This window comes from Tachypleus tridentatus, chromosome 2 (genome assembly GCF_004210375.1).
Source record: "Tachypleus tridentatus isolate NWPU-2018 chromosome 2, ASM421037v1, whole genome shotgun sequence".
In the NCBI taxonomy this organism is placed as follows: domain Eukaryota; kingdom Metazoa; phylum Arthropoda; class Merostomata; order Xiphosura; family Limulidae; genus Tachypleus; species Tachypleus tridentatus.
Genome location: NC_134826.1, coordinates 146,160,243 through 146,179,108, shown reverse-complemented (window position 1 = coordinate 146,179,108; position 18,866 = coordinate 146,160,243).

The following is an 18,866-nucleotide window of genomic DNA, read 5'->3' as shown; positions in this document are numbered from 1 at the left end:
AATTTGATAGTGTTAAAAGTTGTCACCAGATAGCATTGCTAACCCGCTATGACTCATACATGTCTGTATAAGAATATAATTAATTAATTAATTAAAAAAAGATTCATGGCACAAATTCATTCATAATTAATCTGCCCTTAAAAGAACATTTGATACTAATTCATTAACTCAATTATAATTGTCATATAAAGGTGTTTGTCTTGTCATATACGCCACAACACGAGGGCTATCTGTTCTAGCCGTCCCTAATTAAGCAGTGAAAGACTACAGGGAAGTCAGCTAGTCATCACCATCCATTGCTAACTTTTCTTTCACCAACAAATAGTGCAATTGACCGTAATATTATAACACCCACATTGTCAAATGAACAAGCATCTTTGGTGGAGTGAGGATTCGAAACCGAGACCCTAAGATTAAGAGGCGGGCGCTCTAAACACCTGGCCATGTCGCGCCCTTTTCAGTTTGTAGGAGTAGTTTTAGAACACTCTAAGCTCACGAAACTTAAAAAAAAGTAGACAAAATATAATTACTTTCAAAGATGGGTATTTTAGTAAGAAACTCAATGTTCATTGTGAAAAACTCAACCGTTTCAGTGTTTATCTATATGGTTTTTTTTTCATTACGACTAGAACTTTTGCAACCAAAAATACTGTATGGGATGTCGTACATAGTTTAAATGTATAACTGTTTTTGTTTTGCTTCAGGTTTGTAAAGAATGTGGTAGAAAAGTACGAACAGGAAAATAGCTAATGTTAATATGAGGTGTACTACCATAAAATGTGTGATCACAATTATTTAAAGTAACGACAACAATAACATTCGTGATCCTTCAATTACAATTTATTATTTGAGAATTTTTGTGCGGAGCTATACGTAAGTGTTATCTGCACATTGTATTTCATACTTTTGTGACGATAAACTAGAGATAAGACAACTGATTATCCAAGACGATAAACTAGAGATAAGACAGCTGATTATCCAAGACGATAAACTAGATATAAGACAGCTGATTATCCAAGACGATAAACTAGAGATAAGACAACTGATTATCCAAGACGATAAACTGGAGATAAGACAGCTGATTATCCAAGACGATAAACTAGAGATAAGACAACTGATTATCCAAGACGATAAACTACAGATAATACAACTGATTATCCAAGACGATAAACTAGAGATAAGACAACTGATTATCCAAGACGATAAACTGGAGATAAGACAGCTGATTATCCAAGACGATAAACTAGAGATAAGACAACTGATTATCCAAGACGATAAACTACAGATAATACAACTGATTATCCATGACGATAAACTAGAGATAAGACAGCTGATTATTCAAGACGATAAACTAGAGATAAGACAGCTGATTATTCAAGACGATAAACTAGAGATATGACAGCTGATTATCCAAGACGATAAACTAGAGATAAGACAGCTGATTATTCAAGACGATAAACTAGAGATAAGACAGCTGATTATTCAAGACGATAAACTAGAGATAAGACAACTGATTATCCAAGACGATAAACTGGAGATAAGACAGCTGATTATCCAAGACGATAAACTAGAGATAAGACAGATTATCCAAGACGAAGACTGGAGACTGATTATCCAAGACGATAAACTAGAGATAAGACAGCTGATTATCCAAGACGATAAACTAGAGATAAGACAACTGATTATCCAAGACGATAAACTGGAGATAAGACAGCTGATTATCCAAGACGATAAACTAGAGATAAGACAACTGATTATCCAAGACGATAAACTAGAGATAAGACAACTGATTATCCAAGACGATAAACTAGAGATAAGACAGCTGATTATCCAAGACGATAAACTAGAGATAAGACAGCTGATTATTCAAGACGATAAACTGGAGATAAGACAGCTGATTATTCAAGACGATACACTAGAGATAAGACAGCTGATTATTCAAGACGATAAACTAGAGATATGACAGCTGATTATCCAAGACGATAAACTAAAGATAAGACAGCTGATTATTCAAGACGATAAACTAGAGATAAGACAGCTGATTATTCAAGACGATAAACTAGAGATAAGACAGCTGATTATCCAATACGATAAACTAGAGATAAGACAGCTGATTATCCAAGACGATAAACTAGAGATAAGACAGCTGATTATTCAAGACGATAAACTAGAGATAAGACAGCTGATTATTCAAGACGATAAACTAGAGATAAGACAGCTGATTATCCAAGACGATAAACTAGAGATATGACAGCTGATTATCCAAGACGATAAACTAGAGATAAGACAGCTGATTATTCAAGACGATAAACTAGAGATAAGACAGCTGATTATCCAAGACGATAAACTAGAGATAAGACAGCTGATTATTCAAGACGATAAACTAGATATAAGACAGCTGATTATCCAAGACTATAAACTAGAGATAAGGCAGCTGATTATTCAAAACGATAAACCAGAGATAAGACAGCTGATTATCCAAGACGATAAACTAGAGATAAGACAGCTGATTATCCAAGACGATAAACTAGAGATAAGACAGCTGATTATTCAAGACGATAAACTAGAGATAAGAGAGCTGATTATCCAAGACGATAAACTAGAGATAAGACAGCTGATTATCCAAGACGATAAACTAGAGATAAGACAGCTGATTATCGAAGACGATAAACTAGAGATAAGACAACTGATTATCCAAGACGATAAACTAGAGATAAGACAACTGATTATTCAAGACGATAAACTGGAGATAAGACAGCTGATTATTCAAGACGATAAACTGGAGATAAGACAGCTGATTATTCAAGACGATAAACTAGAGATAAGACAACTGATTATCCAAGACGATAAACTGGAGATAAGACAACTGATTATTCAAGACGATAAACTGGAGATAAGACAGCTGATTATTCAAGACGATAAACTGGAGATAAGAGAGCTGATTATTCAAGACGATAAACTAGAGATAAGACAACTGATTATCCAAGACGATAAACTGGAGATAAGACAGTTGATTATCCAAGACGATAAACTAGAGATAAAACAGCTGATTATCCAAGACGATAAACTAGAGATAAGACAACTGATTATCCAAGACGATAAACTAGAGATTAGACAGCTGATTATTCAATAGCATCTATTGCTAACTTTTAACCTACTTAACTAAATAGCTGGAACTGACCTTCTCTCTTATAACGCACGCATGGCCCACAATAAGCCATAGATAGCCAGATTGTTAGTTTAATAAGTTAACTCTCAAATCACGTAACTGCTGACAGATATGTATATGTATCTTTTATCTACAAAAACAAACAAACACTAAAAGCTGCGGTTAAAGAAGTTCATGGAAATCGACTTATTAATGTGAACGTGTAAAAAACTAGGACATAATTGACGAATTAAAGGATATTGAGAAATACCTGGCGTTTTAACCACTCCTCCATGTTTTTTACAAAATTGGTTACGTTGTACACAGTATTTTGTATCTAAAATGTAGATTGTTAAGATATTACGTGGGAGATTAATTTGTAATGGATTTATTTTTATTTTTCATTATCCAAATACAAAAACAGTTCTGTTTCAAATCTCATGTTAGTCACTTTCTAGCTAATTTACTTTTATCTCATAAGTATTCTATTTTCCATTAGGCTTAACTAAAGTAAGGTTGTTAAGCCTAATACTTACAGGACGTACAAAAAAAAAAAAAAGAAACGTGGAATATTTATACGTTAACTTGAGCTATTTACTGGAAAGTTCTCCGTTAGAGTTTACGCTACGTAAACCAGTTTTGTAATAAGCACAGGTTTCGTCTGGTAGTCAACTGTGTATTAAACTAGGATTTGTTCTTATGCTGATTTTCCAATGTTCAGAAGTAAAATATTGTTACTTAAAGTTAAGCACGAAGCTGTACAATGAGCTATCTGTGCTCCGCCCATCGCGGGTATCAAAACTCAACTCTGTGCTATCGGACGGCTAAAAGTGAGAGATAGATCTGACTTTTGTCATTCTTGGTAGTACGTAGAATGTTTTAGCAAAGCTTATATAAGTGATGTTGGTGAACTTCTAATGTGATTCATCTGTTAAAATGTGTACGTTTGAGAATGATTTTGTTTACTGAAACTGAAATATGTTATAGTATATCGTCGTAGTTTTCTGTTTGATTGTTCAATTGAGCTATTTTCAGGTTTGTAGGAGACTGTTCAACAAACTGTCATTCAACAGCGATGTTTCTATCTTCACCAAAAACTGCTCCAGCTACAAAATTTGATTTATTTGCTTTTCTCAACTCACCAAGAACTGTTTTACTTTCAATCTGATGTACACTCGTCTGTTACTTGTTATTAAATGTAAAAAATACATGAAAATTTAGGAAATAATAAATGGATTGTCGTACATATTGTACGATCCAAATCTCTCAATGAACTAACTCTACTGTGCTCATCAAAAGTATCGAAACCCAATATTTAGAGTGATAAGGCCTCAGACTTACCGCTGAGAAGCCGGAAGTCTTTAGTAAAGGTTTGGTTTGTTTTGAATTTTGCGCAAAGCTAAACGAGGGCTATCTGCGCTAGCCGTCCCTAACTTAGCAGTGTAAGACTAGAGGGAAGGCAGCTAGTCATCACCACCCACCACCAACTTTTGGGCTACTCTTTTACCAACGAATAATGGGATTGACCGTAACATTATAATGCCCTCACAGCTGAAAGGGGAAGCATGTTTGGTGTGACGGGGATTCGAACTCGCGACCTTCGGATGAGGAGTCGAGTGTCTTAACCACCTGGCCATACTGGGCCCTTAGTGAAGGTAAACAGATATCAAGTAACACTCATTTGTCAAATGAAATATACCACCAAAAACAAATGTTTAGAGGGAGGATTACCTGTTTTATAGTGAATATATTTTGAATCCAAAATGTAAAATAATAAATGTCCTTTGAAAACTCGTAGGCGTCAAGAATGGACTGGAAGTTTGTATGTGTATATAAACGTGTAGCGACTAACTGTCCGTTGAAGACCTGTATACGTCAAGAATGGACGTTTATTGTCACTGGTATTATACATCTGTAATCATTTCTATAATTTAATATTTTTGCTTTGGTGTGTGGCCCGGCATGGCCAAGCGTGTTACGGCGTTCGACTCGTAATCCGAGGGTCGCGGGTTGAAATCCCCGTCACACCTAACATGGTCGGCCTTTTAGCCGTGGGGATGTTATAATGTAACAGCCAATCCCACTATTTGTTAGTAAAATAGTAGCCCAAGAGTTGGCAGTGACTGGTGATGACTAGCTGCCTTCCCTCTAGTCTTACACTGCTAAATTAGGGACGGATAGCACAGATAGCCCTCGAGTAGCTTTGTGCGAAATTCAAAACAAACAAACAAACTTTTTCGTGTTTCATTGTAAAAAGAAATTGGTTGATTGACATTTTTTAAAAATAAGAACTCGATATCTCACACTAAATTTGAATTAATAAATATTTTTAAAACTGTCCTAAAATAAAAACAAGTAATTTCTAAAGTGTGAAAGCACAAACTCATCTTGAAACTTCAGAATAATGCAAAGAATCCTTGACAGCTGATAAAAGATTTTTTTTCACGTGTTAAGTGTTTATATTTCATAACGTATGAAAGTCAATTTTGCTTACGAGATGGCGCTTCTTACCTGTTAGATAACTGTAATTACTAATATAGCTGGAACAATTGTTTAATAACAGGAGATGGGTTCATTGTAACGAAAATTGTTTACAAATGAACAATCCCGTAATAAGAACATATTTTGGCGTAAACAAAGTCAGTTTTGTTCCCGATGATGAATAAAAATATGATTATATCTGTCCTTATTTTATGATTTCAGACGAGTGAAAACGCGGAAAATATACGTTTACTGGAAACACATGAGCTAATGGTACATGCAGATTGTATTTTTGTGATTTAGATATTTGTTTAACTACACGTAAGCATTAAAACCGAAGTCGTAACACATATGTTCATTTTTCCATCTATCGTCCCCTCACCGTTCACGGTTGTCTTTTTTATACGTGGGGTCGTTACAAAGTGTCGATCAATCCCAATATTCGTTGGTAAAAGAATAGCCTAACAATTGAAGGAGTTAGATGATGCTTTGTATATAATCTGTCACTGTTTGTATAATTTTGTTTTGAATGTCGTTTTTGTAGATTTGGTCAGGAGAGAACAAAAGACTGTAATTAATAAAGCTACAGTTATGGAGTAGTCACTACGTGTGAAGAGGTGAAGTTTCCCTTGATCAAGGGGCCACTTTAAGAAATCAAAATCAGAAGTACCTCACCAGTTAAAAGTTATTTAAGTAAACTATGAAAACTGCTTGGTTAAAGAGTAGTAATTTATCATAATATTAAACATATTGGATAGCAGTAGACTTTACACTAGCTATTATTTACACTTGTTGCAAAAGCGTCAAGGGTTTTTGTATATTAAACATTTTACGTATTACATCAGACAGATGGTTTTATTCCTCCAAGCTTGAAGAACAGTTTGTTTCGTATTCTTACTGAGAGTTTACAGTTTCCACTTTTATGCCATTCTTACGACAGGAATTTAGATTGATAGCTTTATACCGAACCAACAAACCATGGCAGAAATTTAGAAATAAATTCCGAGAACAGTCACTGATAGACCTTGAACGTTCTAATACAATTTGTAGTTAAGTAGATCAGGCGGGAAATAAAAAACAAAGGGAGGTTAAACAATTACGTAAAACAAATTGAAAAAACTTTAAAAATAAAACTGATGAAAGAAAACAAGCAAGAACAGGAAATAGGAAGAGAAACACCAATAAGGACAAGAACTAGTCCAGATGGATGACAGGAAGTGATGTTCTATACCGTTATCAAATAAGTGAACCAGCTTGGCAAGAAGATACAAACATCTGCCAACCTTTTTGGATCGAGTTCAAGCTTTGGTCACTGGTTAGAGAATGACTGATGGACTTCAGATGGAGGACTTTTTAGACACACATCTGGAGTCAAAGAGGAAACAGTTACATTATTGTCTTTATCATTCTCTGATGAATTAGAGTCAGTGACATCAGAGACTGAGTACATTGATCTGATGAAAATTCTAATTCTTGTGTTGTATTTATAGCTGGAAGTCGACTTAGTGGTACAAGAGAAGAAAGACGAACATGGAGCCTTTAAGCAGGGTTGGAAAATAAAGGTACTCTCGAGTTTGAGAGAATTTCATTATTTGGAGGTTGAAGTTGTTTGTAATGAACTTACAACAACAAACTTGAAGGACTAGCAGACCCACAGAACGGTATTTCCATAAAACAGCGAGCAAATCCCAGGAATAGATCGCGGAAAAGAAGGTTCTCAACCTAACCACCAGTTTGGCAAGTTTCTTTCCTTTCTGGCTAACGTAAAACTACAGCGATTGTTCAATAACAAAGTTATCGTTAAGAAATTAACAGTTTCTGTACAATATATGTAATGTGTCCCAGCAACTCATTGCTGTGTGTGTTGTTTTTCTATTTACTGAACTTTTTAAGTTATATCTCAAATAACAGGAATATTTCACCCTCTATATAGTTTCAAGAAGTTTCTAACTTCTTAGGATGTTTGAATATTCTTATTCTGATATGAAGATCTTTTGGTTAAGTCTTGTACGATGTACGGATAAGCTATGTCTAGGATGGTAAAATTATGTCACTGGATTTATAAAAAACCCTGGAAACACTCTAGTGTGTGGGGAGAATGAATTCTGGTTACACTTCATACATTAAAGTTTCTGTACCTTGTTTTGATAAGTTAAAAGGATGAAGTAACACTGCTGTGCATACAGAAACGAGTTGGTCGGTCAGTCTTAAAAACACGAACAGCAAAGCTCCCCTTTTGAGTAGCGTTCGAGGATATTTTTTTAAAACAAACAAGTAAATCTAAATGAAAAAAAAAATGACTGCTGTGCATTACCACTCCTGTACTGTTGGGAACAGAGCTACGAGAGATATTTTGGTTAAAATGTATCTAATTTTAGGCAGTGTTGTTCTTAAAGTGTAGAACATTCTGAAAATAGGTATCAGTATTTCTTTTACTATAAACTGTCAGCTATTAAAGAAGATCCCAACAGCCCACCACCTGTTGGCATAAACAAAATATGAGGTGAACGGCTGCTCTCAGTGCGCCCTGTAACCTAAGCCTAAAAGGGCATCTCAGAACAGGTCTGTGTTGCCCAGAACATGTTTCCTGGCGAGTTTCTCAAGTACAACAGGTATATACAGTTAGAGCATTCATGAGGTTAAAAATTGCGGTATTCCTGAAAAACAAAGCAATTGTGTTTATTTTTTGTTTAAGTGTAAACACAGCGTCATTTAAAAGGCATTAAACACATTTCAAAATAAGAAAACGACTACGCTCTGAAAGACCGTTATGTAACGAGTAGCTTCTCCAGAACGATATTTCTGGTATGTTTTGTTACACGTGAAGTTCAGCTTTTATCAACATTTTACGTCACTTCGTTAACTTCACACACGTAACGATGTATTTTACGATGTGATTTATTAAACATCCCTTGTTGTATTTAAGCAAAATCCACGTCTTTATAGATAAGACATAGAATATGAAGTAACTGTTAAACAGAAGATATTTCATCTGCAGAGGGAAACTCAGCTATTTAAACGTTTGTTTGTTTTATTATATTTTACACAAAGCTACGCGAGGACTGTTTGTACATAGCCGTCCTTGTTTTAAAATGATATACTAAAGAAATGGCAACGGATTAACACCACCTACCGCCAACTTTTTGGCTACTCTTTTGAAATGCATTGTAGGATATTACATTTTACTTATGATGTAAACTCGGCCCACAAGTGCGGAATGCATTTCATTTTTTATTGTTTTAGGGGGGTAACCACATGTGGCACACAGAATTTCAGCCTCACAGTCCGGCACGCCAACAACAGTGCCTACCATCAGTTTATGAACTAGTCTCATCTGACCAAATTATAGGATTTGATAACCATTATTGTAGCACGCCTAAGGCTCCAATGTTTTGTCTTTTGCAGTAACGAGTCGCAAACTGTGGATCCTAGAATTTACAGTCTGAGCATGTCAACCACAAGACTGTGCCAAGGCATCTTTTGAGGATACACAATCATTACTTTTATTGTGAAAGATAATTTTAATGGCATTTACATCGAAAAGCTGACATTTTGTGAAACGCAAATTAACAAATTAATTACTTTTATGTTCTTGTTTATGATCAGACTGGATTCGCAACACGGTGTTCAACAAAATCATATAAGTCAAACATCTGGGATCTTATGGTATATTAGTTTTTATGATACATGTAAAAAAAGAAGGAAACACCTCACAGTATTATATATTTATAAAGCAATGCTAAATATGCGGGTATTTCCTGTGACAAGCTTTGACTTGATAAATTGATTTTGCACTAGAAGCACAAAGGAGTCCATTTCAAATTTATTGGTTGGGTTCATTATTAGATATTTCTATGTTCTGGTACATTAGCAAAGGTTACTAATAAGCCACAAAACATATTTCCAAACTTTCTAGATCTGAAAATATGGATTAAATAAAGCCAGTCTTTTGTAAATTAATTAGATTTAGTAAAACTAGTCTTTTGTGAATTAATTAAATTAAGTAAAACCAGTCTTTTGTGAATTAATTAAATTAAGTAAAACCAGTCTTTTGTGAACTAATTGGATTCAGTAAAACTAGTCTTTTGTGAATTAATTAGATTCAGTAAAACCAGTCTTTTGTGAATTAATTAGATTTTGTAAAACTAGTTTTTTTGACTTAATCAGCTTCAGTAAAACTAGTATTTTTGACTTAATCAGATTCGGTAAAACTAGTCTTTTGTAAATTAATTAAATTCGGTAAAACCAGTCTTTTGCCAATTAATTAGATTCAGTAAAACCAGTCTTTGTGAATGAATTAGATTTAGTAAAATCAGTCTTTTGTGAATTAATTAGATTTTGTAAAACTAGTCTTTTGTGAATTAATTAGATTAAGTAAAACTAGTCTTTTGTGACTTAATTAGATTCAATAAAACCAGTCTTTTGTGAATTAATTAGATTTAGTAAAATCAGTCTTTTGTGAATTAATTAGATTTTGTAAAACTAGTCTTTTGTGAATTAATTAGATTTTGTAAAACCAGTCTTTTGTAAATTAATTCGATTCAGTAAAACCAGTCTTTTGTAAATGAATTAGATTTAGTAAAACCAGTCTTTTGTGAATTAATTAGATTTAGTAAAACCAGTCTTTTGTGAATTAATTAGATTTAGTAAAATCAGTCTTTTGTGAATTAATTAGATTTTGTAAAACTAGTCTTTTGTGAATTAATTAGATTAAGTAAAACTAGTCTTTTGTGACTTAATTAGATTCAATAAAACTAGTCGTTTGTAAATTAATTAAATTCAGTAAATCCAGTCTTTTGTGAATGAATTAGATTTAGTAAAACCAGTCTTTTGTGAAATTTATATGCAAAAACGGCTCGTTTTGGTTGAGAAAATATTTTACATAGAAGAGCGAACAACGTTTCGACCTTCTTCGGTCATCGTCAGGTTCACAAAGAAAGAGATAACTGACCGGAAGCTGACCACATGTTTGGAAGGGGTTGTGTAAGTGAGTGTCGGAATGTAGAGGGCGGTGTTAGATGTTTGAATATATAATTTTATTTATTTTATTATTTTAATATAGGTATAAAGGCGTTCCTTTATATTGGTTTATTTTGGGTTTAAGTTGTTGTATAAGTAAGGCTTCTTTAATTTTGCGTTTGTTTATGTTTGTTTCTTTATTTAGTATTTTAGTGTTTTCTATGGTTATGTTGTGTTTATTTGACTTGCAGTGTTCGAAAACGTGTGAAGGTGACTTTTTATGTTATTTGAACTGGTTTCCATTTTTCTACTTGTTTCTCCAATATAGAAGTTGTGGCAGTTATCACATTGTATTTTATAAATAATGTTGGTGTGGTGTTTGTCAGTGTAGTTTTTACATAGTATAGACCTCAGTTTTGTGCCTGGTTTTTGAATAAATTTGGTACCTGACATCAGCAAATAAATAACCAACATTTGCCAAAAATTAGTAACAAAATATGACATTCTGGTTAATACCAAATTTATTCAAAAACCAGGCACAAAACTAAAGTCCATACTATGTAAAAACTACACTGACAAACACCACACCAACATTATTTATAAAATACCATGTGATAACTACCACGACTTCTGTATTGGAGAAACAAGTAAAAAAATGGAAACCAGTTCAAAGAACATAAAAAGTCACCTTCACACGTTTTCGAACACTGCAAGTCAAATAAACACAACATAACCATAGAAAACACTAAAATACTAAATAAAGAAACAAACATAAACAAACGCAAAATTAAAGAAGCCTTACTTATACAACAACTTAAACCCAAATAAACCAATATAAAGGAACGCCTTTATACCTATATTAAAATAATAAAATAAATAAAATTATATATTCAAACATCTAACACCGCCCTCTACATTCCGACACTCAGTTACACAACCCCTTTCAAACATGTGGTCAGCTTCCGGTCAATTACCTCTTTCTTTGTGAACCTGACGATGACCGAAGAAGGTCGAAACGTTGCTCGCTCTTCTATGTAAAATATTTTCTCAACCCAAACGAGCCATTTTTACATATAAATTTCTCAACAAGTGGGTTTCTCGACATCACTGAAAAGCAGATAGTCCATTACGTATCATTCCATTACAACAAACAAACTTTGTTAAGACACTCAGTTGCTTTATTATCTAATTAAAGACGTGTCTGAGTTATAATGGAACATTATAAAATAGATTGAACCTCTCAACACACGAACTTAGGTATTAGCACTGTTGTTTTTTGAGGACTTGACATGTTTTTTAGACACTGGTATTAAGTCCTCGTGACCATATTGGTATAGGTAATGTGAATCAAACATCTGTAGTCCTTTATCGATTCGAAGCATGGACTATAAATGTGTGACGGTAGGTTTTGTGGACACCCTGCACTAATGCTATGACTATCTTTATGCCTGGTCATGTAACTGGTGATGCGTATGACTGGTTTAACGAGATTTCCACTGCTCCTCTGTATTCTGTTTAACGAAATCACGGAGTGTGACAACCAGTGTTCTTTGTCATACTAAAGATAGTTGTACAAGACAAGCAATAGCGTCATCGTTACAAGTCACGTGGTTTGTTTGTTTTAGAATACAAAAGACTTTTTTGTGAATAGTGGTACCTAATTTTGAAATGACAAACTATAAGGAACGCAGCTGTCCAACAACACGCGCTCTCGTGTGTCCAATTTGTGGGATTTGACTGTTTATCTAACTGAGCACCCACAGCTTCAGAGTGGGGAGAGAATCGATCCTCGGATTCACAGTTCTGACACTCTCACCGCTAGGCTACTCGGAGCCCGAATATTGAGGGTTGTAATTTCAGGAGAAAAATGGATAAAGCCTGTTTCACTAGTAATATTTCTTAATGTCTTAGTTAATAGAATTGAATATAATAGTAACACCGAAACCATCTCGAAATAACACAAACTGGACAGTTCCAGTTTTGTGAATATTAGACATTGATGCTAACAGACAGATGACTGTAATAATTCTGTTGCTATTTACTGCCTAGTTTGACACAAGGAACTTAAAAAACAAAGTGGGCCCAAATTAAATAGTGAGGTCCTTCTGATGCTATATTCTTGTTTTTGACATGCATAACGACTGGTAGGATATTAAAAACAAGAAATTAACAGGACGTCTCGCTTATAGCTGCGACTGTGGAGCACAGTAACAATGATTTATTATCATAGTTTGAATTGTTTGTACCTCCTCATAACATCTAGTATCCAAAATACATAATAAACATGAAATCATGAAAACATACTGTTTTCATAAGATTTTGTTTAGTATATTGTACTGTTTCTACACTGTTTCGTTCCAACAGCACAGCAATATATGTTTTAACAATATAATACCACACACTCCAACAACACGGTGCTAGACATTTTAACAATACGATACTATACGGTCCAACAACACGGCGCTATATGTTTTAACAATACATTATTACATGTTCCAATAATACATTACTACACATTCCAACAATACACTACTACACTTTCCAACAATGCATTACTACAGGTTCCAACAATACACTACTACACTTTCCAACAATGCATTACTACAGGTTCCAAAAATACACTACTACACTTTCCAACAATGCATTACTACAGGTTTCTACAATACATTACTACAGGTTCCTACAATACATTACTACACGTTCCAACAATACACTACTACACTTTCCAACAATGCATTACTACAGGTTCCAACAATACACTACTACACTTTCCAACAATGCATTACTACAGGTTCCAACAATACATTACTACAGGTTCCTACAATACATTACTACACGTTCCAACAATACACTACTACACTTTCCAACAATGCATTACTACAGGTTCCTACAATACATTACTACAGGTTCCTACAATACATTACTACACGATCCAACAATACACTACTACACTTTCCAACAATGCATTACTACAGGTTCCTACAATACACTACTACACTTTCCAACAATGCATTACTACAAGTTTCTACAATACATTACTACAGGTTCCTACAATACATTACTACACGTTCCAACAATACACTACTACACTTTCCAACAATGCACTACTACAGGTTCCTACAATACATTACTACAGGTTCCAACAATACATTACTACACGTTCCAACAATACACTACTACACTTTCCAACAATACACTACTACACTTTCCAACAATGCATTACCACAGGTTTCTACAATACATTACTACAGGTTCCTACAATACATTACTACACGTTCCAACAATACACTACTACACTTTCCAACAATACATTACTACAGGTTCCTACAATACATTACTACACGATCCAACAATACACTACTACACTTTCCAACAATGCATTACTACAGGTTCCTACAATACACTACTACACTTTCCAACAATGCATTACTACAAGTTTCTACAATACATTACTACAGGTTCCTACAATACATTACTACACGTTCCAACAATACACTACTACACTTTCCAACAATGCATTACTACAGGTTCCTACAATACATTACTACAGGTTCCAACAATACATTACTACACGTTCCAACAATACACTACTACACTTTCCAACAATACACTACTACACTTTCCAACAATGCATTACTACAGGTTTCTACAATACATTACTACAGGTTCCAACAATACATTACTACACGTTCCAACAATACACTACTACACTTTCCAACAATGCATTACTACAGGTTTCTACAATACATTACTACAGGTTCCTACAATACATTACTACACGTTCCAACAATACACTACTACACTTTCCACCAATACACTACTACACTTTCCAACAATGCATTACTACAGGTTCCAACAATACACTACTACACTTTTTACCAATGCATTACTACAGGTTCCTACAATACATTACTACAGGTTCCAACAATACATTACTACACGTTCCAACAATACACTACTACACTTTCCAACAATGCATTACTACAGGTTTCTACAATACATTACTACAGGTTCCTACAATACATTACTACACGTTCCAACAATACACTACTACACTTTTCACCAATACACTACTACACTTTCCAACAATGCATTACTACAGGATCCTACAATACATTACTACAGGTTCCTACAATACATTACTACACTTTCCACCAATACACTACTACACTTTCCAACAATGCATTACTACAGGTTCCAACAATACACTACTACACTTTCCAACAATACATTACTACAGGTTTCTACAATACATTACTACAGGTTCCTACAATACATTACTACACGTTCCAACAATTCACTACTACACTTTCCAACAATGCATTACTACAGGTTCCTACAATACATTACTACAGGTTCCTACAATACATTACTACACGTTCCAACAATACACTACTACACTTTCCAACAATACACTACTACACTTTCCAACAATGCATTACTACAGGTTTCTACAATACATTACTACACTTTCCAACAATACATTACTACAGGTTCCTACAATACAATACTACACGTTCCAACAATACACTACTACACTTTCCAACAATACACTACTACACTTTCCAACAATGCATTACTACAGGTTCCAACAATACACTACTACACTTTCCAACAATACATTACTACAGGGTTCTACAATACATTACTACAGGTTCCAACAATTCACTACTACACTTTCCAACAATGCATTACTACAGGTTCCTACAATACATTACTACAGGTTCCTACAATTCATTACTACACGTTCCAACAATGCATTACTACAGGTTCTTACAATACATTACTACACTTTCCAACAATGCATTACTACAGGTTTCTACAATACATTACTACAGGTTCCAACAATACATTACTACAGGTTCCTACAATACATTACTACACGTTCCAACAATACACTACTACACTTTCCAACAATACACTACTACACTTTCCAACAATGCATTACTACAGGTTCCAACAATACATTAGTACAGGTTCTAACAATACATTACTACAGGTTTCTACAATACATTATTACAGGTTCCAACAATACTTTTCTACAGGTTCCAACAATACTTTACTACAGGTTCCAACAATACATTACTACAGGTTCCTACAACACATTACTACAGGTTTCTACAATACATTACTACAGGTTCCTACAACACATTACTACAGGTTTCTACAATACATTACTACAGGTTCCTACAATACATTACTACAGGTTCCAACAATACATTACTACAGGTTCCTACAATACATTACTACAGGTTCCAACAATACATTACTACAGGTTCCTACAATACATTACTACAGGTTCCTACAACACATTACTACAGGTTCCAACAATACATTACTACAGGTTCCTACAACACATTACTACAGGTTTCTACAACACATTACTACAGGTTCCAACAATACGTTACTACAGGTTCCTACAACACATTACTACAGGTTCCTACAATACATTACTACAGGTTCCTACAACACATTACTACAGGTTCCTACAATACATTACTACAGGTTCTAACAATACATTACTACAGGTTCCTACAATACATTACTACAGGTTCCTACAACACATTACTACAGGTTCCAACAATACATTACTACAGGTTCCTACAACACATTACTACAGGTTCCAACAATACATTACTACAGGTTCCTACAACACATTACTACAGGTTCCAACAATACATTACTACAGGTTCCTACAACACATTACTACAGGTTCCAACAATACGTTACTACAGGTTCCTACAACACATTACTACAGGTTCCAACAATACGTTACTACAGGTTCCAACAATACATTACTACAGGTTCCTACAATACATTACTACAGGTTCCTACAACACATTACTACAGGTTCCTACAATACATTACTACAGGTTCCAACAATACATTACTACAGGTTCCTACAATACATTACTACAGGTTCCTACAACACATTACTACAGGTTCCAACAATACGTTACTACAGGTTCCTACAACACATTACTACAGGTTCCTACAATACATTACTACAGGTTCCTACAACACATTACTACAGGTTCCTACAATACATTACTACAGGTTCCAACAATACATTACTACAGGTTCCTACAATACATTACTACAGGTTCCTACAACACATTACTACAGGTTCCAACAATACATTACTACAGGTTCCTACAACACATTACTACAGGTTCCAACAATACATTACTACAGGTTCCTACAACACATTACTACAGGTTCCAACAATACATTACTACAGGTTCCTACAACACATTACTACAGGTTCCAACAATACGTTACTACAGGTTCCTACAACACATTACTACAGGTTCCAACAATACGTTACTACAGGTTCCAACAATACATTACTACAGGTTCCTACAATACATTACTACAGGTTCCTACAACACATTACTACAGGTTCCAACAATACGTTACTACAGGTTCCTACAACACATTACTACAGGTTCCAACAATACGTTTCTACAGGTTCCAACAATACATTACTACAGGTCCGCTAATGTTATTCTTTACTTTTTTATATACATTTTATTCATGGTTTTTGCATGAAGACAAAAGTCATTCACAAACTCTCTGACTACTCAGCTGTTCATAAGTCATTCACAAACTCTCTGACTACTTCATTATTATCACTGGAGTTTATTAGTTTGAATATAACTTATTCTTAATGATACAGGGTGTTCGAAAAGTCTGGAACCACAGGTGATTTGCAGTTTTGCTTTAAGTTCAGGCACGTGACTGATTATGTCACTGTCAGATAATGAGAATCTCGATTTCACACTGTTTCTGTTCCAGATTTCTCTCGAATTACAAGAACAGCACGTTCCAGACTTTTCGGACGATTTCATCCTGTTTCTGTTCCAGATTTCTCTCGAATTACAAGAACAGCACGTTCCAGACTTTTCGGACGATTTCATCCTGTTTCTGTTCCAGATTTCTCTCGAATTACAAGAACAGCACGTTCCAGACTTTTCGGACGATTTCACACTGTTTCTAATCCAGGTTTCTCTCGAATTACAAGAACAGCACGTTCCAGACTTTTCGGACGATTTCACCCTGTTTCTAATCCAGATTTCTCTCGAATTACAAGAACAGCACGTTCCAGACTTTTCGGACGATTTCATCCTGTTTCTGTTCCAGATTTCTCTCGAATTACAAGAACAGCACGTTCCAGACTTTTCGGACGATTTCACACTGTTTCTAATCCAGGTTTCTCTCGAATTACAAGAACAGCACGTTCCAGACTTTTCGGACGATTTCACCCTGTTTCTAATCCAGATTTCTCTCGAATTACAAGAACAGCACGTTCCAGACTTTTCGGACGATTTCACACTGTTTCTAATCCAGGTTTCTCTCGAATTACAAGAACAGCACGTTCCAGACTTTTCGGACACCGTGTACTTTATAAACCTACGTCCGTTAAAATATGTTGTAATAAAAACAATATTGCTAATACTGTAACACACCTGGCCTATAATCGTAACACTGTATAGTGATAAACTTTCGTTATGGATGTTAAATTTCAGAACTTATCCCGCCAAGCAGACATAATGGCTTTACCTACAAGTGGTTTTCACATCTGAAACGCGTACTGTTTCTAGCTGCTTGCTTACGTCATCACGGAAGCAGATTATAACATGACAGAGAGCCATATTTCGTCTGGCAAAAGTTTAATTTCCATATCCTGAAGAAGACGTTCACGTATCACAAACTATAGAACATTACCATTCCCAGCGATAAGGAGAAATACGACATTTATAGGTCAGCAAACGCATATCAATGACAAATTTGAAAGCTACCAGATAATGCTCCAATCAGGACCATAAAACATGCAGCTTTTGATACTGTTCCATTAGATTCTCACATCCAGTTAGTTTGGTTTGTTTTGAATTTCGCACAAAGCTACTCGAGGGCTATCTGCGCTAGCCGTCCCTAATTTAGCAGTGTAAGACTAGAGGGAAAGGCAACTAATCAGCACCACTAACCGCCAACTCTTGGGCTACTCTTTTACCAACGAATAGTGGGATTGAGCGACACATTATAACGCCCCCACGGCTGAAAGGGTGAGCATGTTTGGCGCGACCGGGATTCGAACCCGCGACCATCGGATTACGAGTCGAACGCCTTACCACGCTTTGTCATGCCGGGCCCAGTATATCCTGTAATTCACGTTATCCGTAACTTCTTTACAAGTCAGTGAAACACAGGGAAAGATTTCCCAATCTTGACGCAAGTTTGCTTAAAATTTTATGACATCTCGAACTATGGTAAGTCA